This window comes from Mustelus asterias, chromosome 7 (genome assembly GCF_964213995.1).
Source record: "Mustelus asterias chromosome 7, sMusAst1.hap1.1, whole genome shotgun sequence".
Classification (NCBI taxonomy): Eukaryota; Metazoa; Chordata; class Chondrichthyes; order Carcharhiniformes; family Triakidae; genus Mustelus; species Mustelus asterias.
Genome location: NC_135807.1, coordinates 83,004,772 through 83,012,806, shown reverse-complemented (window position 1 = coordinate 83,012,806; position 8,035 = coordinate 83,004,772). Strand labels below are relative to the sequence as shown.

The window sequence follows — 8,035 nt, the reverse complement described above, 5'->3', positions numbered from 1 at the left end:
ACACTTAAAGCACTAAAATCACATCCTGCTGTCTCCTGCAGGTTATTATCAATGTATTGAAAGAATATTAACATCTTTGTTAAAATAGTGAACAGTGGATTATCACACAGATGCATTAAATGTCAGTTCACTAAAATCACAAACAGTAACTGTTAGATTAGAGTTTTTACCATCTCCTTAATTATAAATGAACAATTGAAATAGTGACATTTTAAACTTGGAGCTGACAGAATCGATTTCGAATTTCAAGCATTATTACCCATCGAAAGTACAGGTTGGATTTCCCACCCCCCAGGCGTGCTTTCCAGCAGCAGAGGTGGCTCGCATCTTCCGGTCTCGCCTACATCGTTCTGCGTGGCTCTCCAGTCCTGCCGCTGGGAACCCGCAACCAGAAGATCCGACTGGCGGGAAGGGTCGGAAAATTCAGCCCACACGTATTTTAATTCTACACAAAAACTCTATATTCACCAATAACAAATATGTAATCATACCTGAATAAATTACTGAAAGGTAAAGAAATATATTTCAAAGATCATTATCATTCGAATGTCAACCTTGCAAGGGGGAAACAAATTCTCCCTTAGAGGGTGGGGTTGGGAGGAACACTGAAGGGGGAAGAGAGAGAAGGAGGAGGCCTGGCATAGTGATAGTGTCACCATATTAGGAATCCAGAGGCCCAGGTTAATGCTCTGGGAACATGGGTTTGAACCCTACCATGGCAGCCGGTGGGATTTAAGTTCAATTAATAAATCTGGAATTAAAAATTGGGCTTGGTAATAGTCACCTTGAAACCATTGTCAATTGTTTTAAAAACACATCTGGTTTACTAATGCCCTTTAGGGAAAGAAACCTGCCATCCTTACCTGGTCTGGCTATAGGTGATCCCAGACCCAGACTCTTAAATGCCCTCTGAAATAGCATCAAACCATTAAAGAACAGTCAAAACCAGACAGACCACCTACCATTGAATTAGGGACCAGAAATGATAACAGCAAACTCAAACCCTGCAAAGTTCTTCTTACTAACATCTGGGAAATTGTGCCCAAAGTCAACCCACGGAAAGCGACCGGCCCGGATGGGTACCCGGACAAGCACTCAGATCCTGCGCGGACCAGCTGGCGCACTTATTCGCAGACATCTTTAACCTCTCTTTAACCTCACTTTACACGAATCTGAGGTCCCTATCTGCTTCAAGAAGACGACCATCATTCCAGTACCAAAGAAAAGCCAGGTAGCGTGCCATAATGACGATTTTCTGGTGGCTCTGACATCCATCATAATGAAGTGCTTCGAAAGGTTAGTCATGGCACGAATCAATTCTGGCCTTCCAGATTGCCTGAATCCACTATAGTTCGCCGTTCATCACAACAGGTCCACAGCAGATGCCATGTCCTTGGCCCTACGCTCAACCCTGGAACATCTGGATAACAAAGACACCTATGTCAGAACCCTATTTATTGACTACAACTCAGCCGACAACACCATTATTCCTAAAAAAAACTCATCTCCAAACTCTGTGGCCTGGGGCTCAGCTCCATCCTTTGCAAATGGATCCTAGACTTCTTAACCCACAGATTGCAATCAGTAAGGTTACGCAACAAAACCTCCTCTGCAATCATCCTCAACACCGGTGCCCCACAAGCTGTGTCCTCAGCCCCTTACTATACTCCTTAGACACATTATGACTTGGCATACACTGCTACTCTGCCATTACCATCAAACTGGGAAGTCAACTCTGGTTCAATGAAGAGTACAGGAGGGCATGCCAGGAGCAGCACCAGGCATACCTAAAAATGGGATGTTAACCTGGTGAAGCTACAAGACAGGACTACTTGCATGTCCAACAGCAAACGCAGCATGTGATAGACAGAGCTAAGCAATCCCACAACTAACGGATCAGGTCTAAAGCTCTGCCATCCTGCCACATTCAGTCATGTATGCCGGTGAACAATTAACAGGATGAAGAAATCCCACAATAACCCCTATCCTCAATGAGGGGCAGCCCCAGCACATCAGTGCAAAAGACAAGGCTGAAGCATTTGCAACCATCTTCAGCCAGAAGTGCCAAGTGGATGATCATTCTCAGCATTGAGGCCCCGTCAGTCTTCAGCCAATTCAATTTACTCCACATGATATCGAGAAACAGCTGAAGGCACTGAATACTGCAAAGGCTATGGATCCGAACAAATCTGGCAATAGTGTCGAAGGCATGTGTTCCAGAAATGGCTGCGCCCTTGGCCAAGCTGTTCTAGTACAGCTACATCATTTACCTGGGCAGGGTATGTCCTGTACACAGAAAAGTGACTCATCCAACCTGATCAATCATTGCCCCAGCAGGCTACTTCCCATCATCAGCAAAGTGATGGAAGGAGTCATCAACAGTGCTCTTAAACGGCACTTACTCAGCAATTACCTGCTCACTGATGCACAGTTTGGGTTCTGTCACAGCCACTCAGCTCTTGATCTCATTACAACCTTGCACCAAAGGTGGATAAAAGAGCTGAGGTAAAGTGAAAGTGGAATCTCTTGATACTAAGGTAGCATTTGACCGAGTGTGGCATCATGGAGACCCAATAAAACTGGAATCAATGGGAATCAGGGGGAAAACTCTCCGCTGGTTAGTGTCATACTTGGCACAAAGAAAGATGGTTGTGGTGATTGGAGGTCACTCATCTCAGTTCCAGGATATCACTGTAGGAGTTCCTCAGGGTTGTGGCCCTAGACTCAACCACCTTCATCAATGACCTTCCCTCCGTCATAAGATCAGAAGTGGGAATGTTCGCACAATGTTCAGGATCATTCACGACTCCTCAGATACTGAAGCAGCCCATGCCCATAAGGCGCAAGACCTAGACAACATTCAAGCTTGGGCTGACAAGTGGCAAGGAACAATCATGCCTCACAAGTGCTAAGCAATATCTGTCTCCAAGAGAGGATGTAACCATTGCCCCTTGACAATCAATGGCATTACCATCACTGAATTCACCACTATCAACATCTTGGAGGTTATCATTGACCAGAAAATGAACTGGACTAGCCATATAAATACTGTGGCTAGCAATGCAGGGAAGAGGTTTGGAATTCTGCATCGAGTAACTCACCATAGTCTGTCTTGACTTGTGCATTCTACAATGCACAAGTCAAGAGTGTGATGGAATAGTCCCTCCTTGCCTGGAGGGAATTTTCACAGTAACTTCATTGCAGTGTTAATGTAAGCCTATTTGTCTAATAAATAAACCTTACTTTATGAGTGCCGCTCCAACAAGAATTGAGAAGCTTGGCACCATCCAGGACAAAGCAGCCTGCTTGATTGGCACCCCATCCACATTCACTCCCTCCACCAAAAATGCACAGCAGCAGCCATATGTACCATCTACAACTGAACTGCAAGAACTCACCAAGGCTCCCTAGACAGCACCTTCCAAACCTACAACCACTACCATCTAGAAGGACAAGAACATTAATCACATGGGAACATCACCACCTGGAAGTTTCCCTCCAAGCCACGCACCATCCTGACTTGGAAATATATCACTATTCCTTCACTGTCCCTGGATCAAAGTCAGCACTCCCTCCCTAATGGCACTGTGGGTTTACCGACACCACATGGATTGCAGTGGTTTAAGAAGGCGGCTCACCACAATCTTCTCAAGGGCAATTAGGAATGGGCAATAAATGCTGGCCAGCTCAGCAATGCCCACATCCTGTGAAATTATATAATATCCAATACACAAAGGCTCCATATAATTTCTTAAAATTTGAGAGATTGTTAACATTATGGCAGATACACATCCTCCTTTAATGTAAGGAACAAACTCTCATGAACAGATATCATAATTGCTCATCTTCCCCAACATGAAGATATCTTCAACTGAAGTGCAAAGGAGTTATGATTATGGCCATTCAGTATAATGCCTATATTATTGGACTAATAATCCAGGGAGCATGAATTCAAATCACACCATGTGAAAATGAATTGGAGTTTTTAAAAAAATCTGCAGATAGCTGATATTGGCAAAGATAACAATGAAGCAGTCAGATTAATGTAAAAACCTAAACTTAGGGATGGAAGCCTGCTGTCCATACCCAGTCTAGCCTGTGTGCAATTCTTGCACCCATTAGTGTAGTTGACCTGCCAGTCTATTGTATCAAACCATGCAAACATTAACAGCTCAGAAACAATTCTCAGGAAAATTTGGAATGGACAATAAATGCCATCTTTGCTAGCAATCCAACAACCGAGAAAGGAGTTTGAAAAAATTATGAGTATCTGAGCAAGGATTTCTGGTGCTGTAAAATGTTGCGCTTTGTAGTTACCTTGGGACTTTGCAAAGAATTTGTTGTTTTAGTAGATACTAAAGTATTGAAAGGAAAAGAACAGGTTTGATTGAATAGAAATCATCAACATCATATCTGTACTACCCTGTAAAATTGTCTGCAGACTGAAAGATTAATGATCTTGACCTTCAATCCCTTGACCTTCATCCTTCAATCATTCATCCAAGTCAGAATGTAACAAAGAAGCACTGGCAGAAATTGCAATAAAAAAGAAAGGCACAAAACAAGTTAAAAAAGAAACTTCCTCGGAATTTAAATCTTGGGGTAAGCACAACAAACAAAAACTGGTCTACAAATGTACAGATTTTCCAGTAGTAAATTTTGCCAGTGATAGCTTTTGATCTGATTAAACATGTTGTCACTTACCTGCTGCTTTAGTGAGGGTTTCACTTATTCTATCAAGTGTAAATGTCAGAAGTTCAGAAATATTGGCTGTCTGAAATATTTAATGTATAAGAAACAGTCTGTTTTTTTCCAGGTAGTCAGCATTTGTGTCCGCAATTGAATAGTACACAGAGAGGATAGAACTACCGCCTGCAAGAAGTTGCCGGTTTTGGTAACTATGAAAGAGCTTAGCCAAACATCTGTGGCAATTGTGTACAGTGTCTTCATTGATGGTTTCTTTTATAAAATGTTATATATTTCAGGAAGGGAGGTCTTTCTATTTGTCAATATGCTCACTATATTGATAAATGTGGTAAATAAGTGTATATGATGGTAGAAACTTCATTGGGCTGATTTTTTACTTGTCCAACCTATAGGAAGAGGGTGAGCCAGGAATTCATGAAGAACTTGGATATTGGATTTCCATGCATGTTGTGGAGTTTGAGCTCTGCAGCAGATCCATGACATCACTGGTTGATTCCCTGCCTGATTGACAGACTGGGCCTCCAGTTGGGCAGGGAACTGATTAGGGAAGACTGCAGGAACAGGCAGGTCCTTGTTTGAGATGGAGGAGTGTGGGGAAAGGGTGTTGAATTGGAAGCTAATTATGAAGGAGATGCATTGGGTAGAGAAGGGGGACTGATCGATGCAGGGAGGAGGGTGTGAGTGATCGGGTGGACTTCAGATGTGGGGAGGGAATCGTATCTTTTGTGTTGGGGGAGGTTGGGGTCCAGGATTTGTTGGGGTGGGGGGGGGTTGGAAGTCTTGTGGTGGAGAAGATTAAGGATCAATGGTTGGGAGAAGGGGTATCGAAGGCCTCTTGTAGGGGATATCATTTGTCAAAACTGGGGTGGTGGTTTTTGAGGGGGTGCCCAATCGTGGGCATAAAGACACTCACCTCCTGAAATGATCAATTCCTCACTTGGATGAAGCTGCTGAATTTCTCACTCAGGAAACCTGAATGACAATGAGACTCAAAGCCCCCTTATGGTGGAAGTACCTACCCGCCTCCTTGGAGGAGTCTGCAGCCTCACCAACCCTTCAGCCTCAGTTAAAGCCAGAAGTGGCTGCGTTGAAGATGCTTTTGAGCTGTGAAACAGATTTCACAGATCAGTCCTAACCTGACCCAAAATCACCTGCTTTTCAGGTTAAAAGGCTCTCCATTAAATCACCAAGCAAAATATTTATACTTTGGTGCACAGAGCATTCAGAGCTTTTGCAGTCTACAAGTCTTTGATCTGTAAAAAATACATTAAAATACACGATGATGCCATTTAGGTCATATAAGGTGAGGAGGTATTTCTAAATGCTTTTGGTGTGATGTATCTTTTAACGATACATGTACTTAATTAGCTAAATGTTGCAAAAAGTATCTAAGTAAAAATGATTTATAAAGCTGACAAGGGGTCCAGATCATATAATATATCCTGAAACAGAACGATTGGTGTTTTCCAAATACCTAAAGCTATTTTATGTAGCAATCTGCATTTATTGGTTGAACTTTGAAGTTTCCAGTAACGTGAACAATTTTATGTATTATTTCATAGATTTCATCGAATCCTTACAGTGCAGAAGGAGGCCATTCGGCCCATCGAGCCTGCACCGACAATCCCACCCAGGCCCTATCTCGTTAACCCCACATATTTACTCTGCTATTCCCCCTGATACCATGGGGCAATTTAGCATGGCCAATTCACCTAACCCAGACATCTTCGGAAACCGGAGCACCCGGAGGAAACGGACACGGACACGAGGAGAATGTGCAAACTCCACACAGGCAGTCACTCGAGGCCGGAATTGAACCAGGGTCCCTGGCGCTGTGAGGCAGCAGTGCTAACCACTGTGCCACCGTGCCGCCCATCATTGAAGGGAGTGATATCGAAAGATGATGTAATTAAGTGGCTGTTTCTCAATCGTGTGACTTGTAGAATTCTAACAGCTTTATTATTTTGTATGCATATTCCCATAAACTAACTTGTAATATTTGTATGCAGAGCACAGGACACTTGACAAGATTTGCAGATACAGTTTTTAATGTATCACAATGAGCAACAAACATACTTGATGAACTATTTCCAGAAGAATAAGTTCAGATACCATCTACAATAAACGTCATTTCAACTATGACAACAGGTCTGTGACAAAATAAAAAATGTTTTCAAAACCATGTTATTTACCGTAATACGGTACAGTTGAGACTTCAAACATTACAGTAACAAAAACTAATGAGACTAACTCTCTATATATAAAACATCAATAACATTTTTGGTTTAGTTTATTTGAAGTTATAGCCATAGCGACTGTTAATTGAACCTCAGGGTGCATATCCCATGTTACCCAGATTTTGAGGGCATGTATTATGTAGCCAATGGGTGCGCTGTGATAATCCCTTTGATATCCAGAATAACAATCCTCTTCCTCAACCGTTTATAGGCTGTCCTTATGTTTTAACCATGACATGATCCATCCAGTACAAGTTTTTTGGCCGCTGTGCAGTTTGTAAAGTTTGTATGCTTATGCTGTCAGACCACCAATTGTAACCCAGTCCTAGTTTTGTGTGAGACGCATTCTGTTCCATGCTAACACACTGTTGCACATAGTGTTAATTGACTGGACAGACCGACCTCACATTATAGCTCCACATTAATGGAAAGGCAAAGCCAACTTTGTGAGAGCCTTTGGAAACAATACAGTAGCTCACAATTACATCTGCAGAATTGCACCTTTAGGAGGCCATGTTGTCTCTCACGAAACACAATCAGAAAAGTGTCTTCAGGAGTAACATAAATGTTAATATATACTAAAAAATCCAAATAAGAACATTAAAAAGTTCACATAAAAATGTATAGAATAAAAATTGCTGTGATCATTAGTCAAATCTTCAACAAAAAACATCTGTACAATAAGAACTAAAATGAAATGTTTCTTGATTTGATCATTTAAAACAATTTTCAGCATGATTTGATTTAAACTGTCAAACAGTTGCATTACATGCTACTTGTTCATCTCAGAATAGAAATACCAAAAGCAATACAGATGCATTTCTTCATAATAATAATTTTGTACCATGCACGGCCAACTACAAATATGTACAACAGCTTAGCTTCCTTTTTCACAATCCTTTCACTTTCTAACAGTTACCTTCTGTTACTTTGGAATGAATCACATAGTTTTGCTGCACCTAGCAAAAAAAGTAACTCATAAATAAAACACCCTTAACAGCTTTCACATTCTTTTAGTTCCACAGCAACAGAAAACAGCAAAGCAAAGCATTATATGAATCAGTTCACTGTGTGGTAGAAGTTGCAAATCC

General features: G+C 41.8%; 1 protein-coding gene across 3 annotated transcripts in view; it reads right to left on the bottom strand.

Annotated features, from left to right (window-relative positions):
* Positions 1-6,739: 6,739 nt before the first annotated feature.
* LOC144495818 (zinc finger homeobox protein 4-like) overlaps positions 6,740-8,035 on the bottom strand; it is a 242,271-nt gene continuing 240,975 nt past the window's right edge. For all 3 annotated transcript variants that reach the window (XM_078216341.1, XM_078216343.1, XM_078216342.1), the window contains exon 10: positions 6,740-8,035. This exon is cut by the window's right edge and continues 2,813 nt beyond it. The gene's annotated coding sequence lies outside the window, so the exon portion shown is untranslated.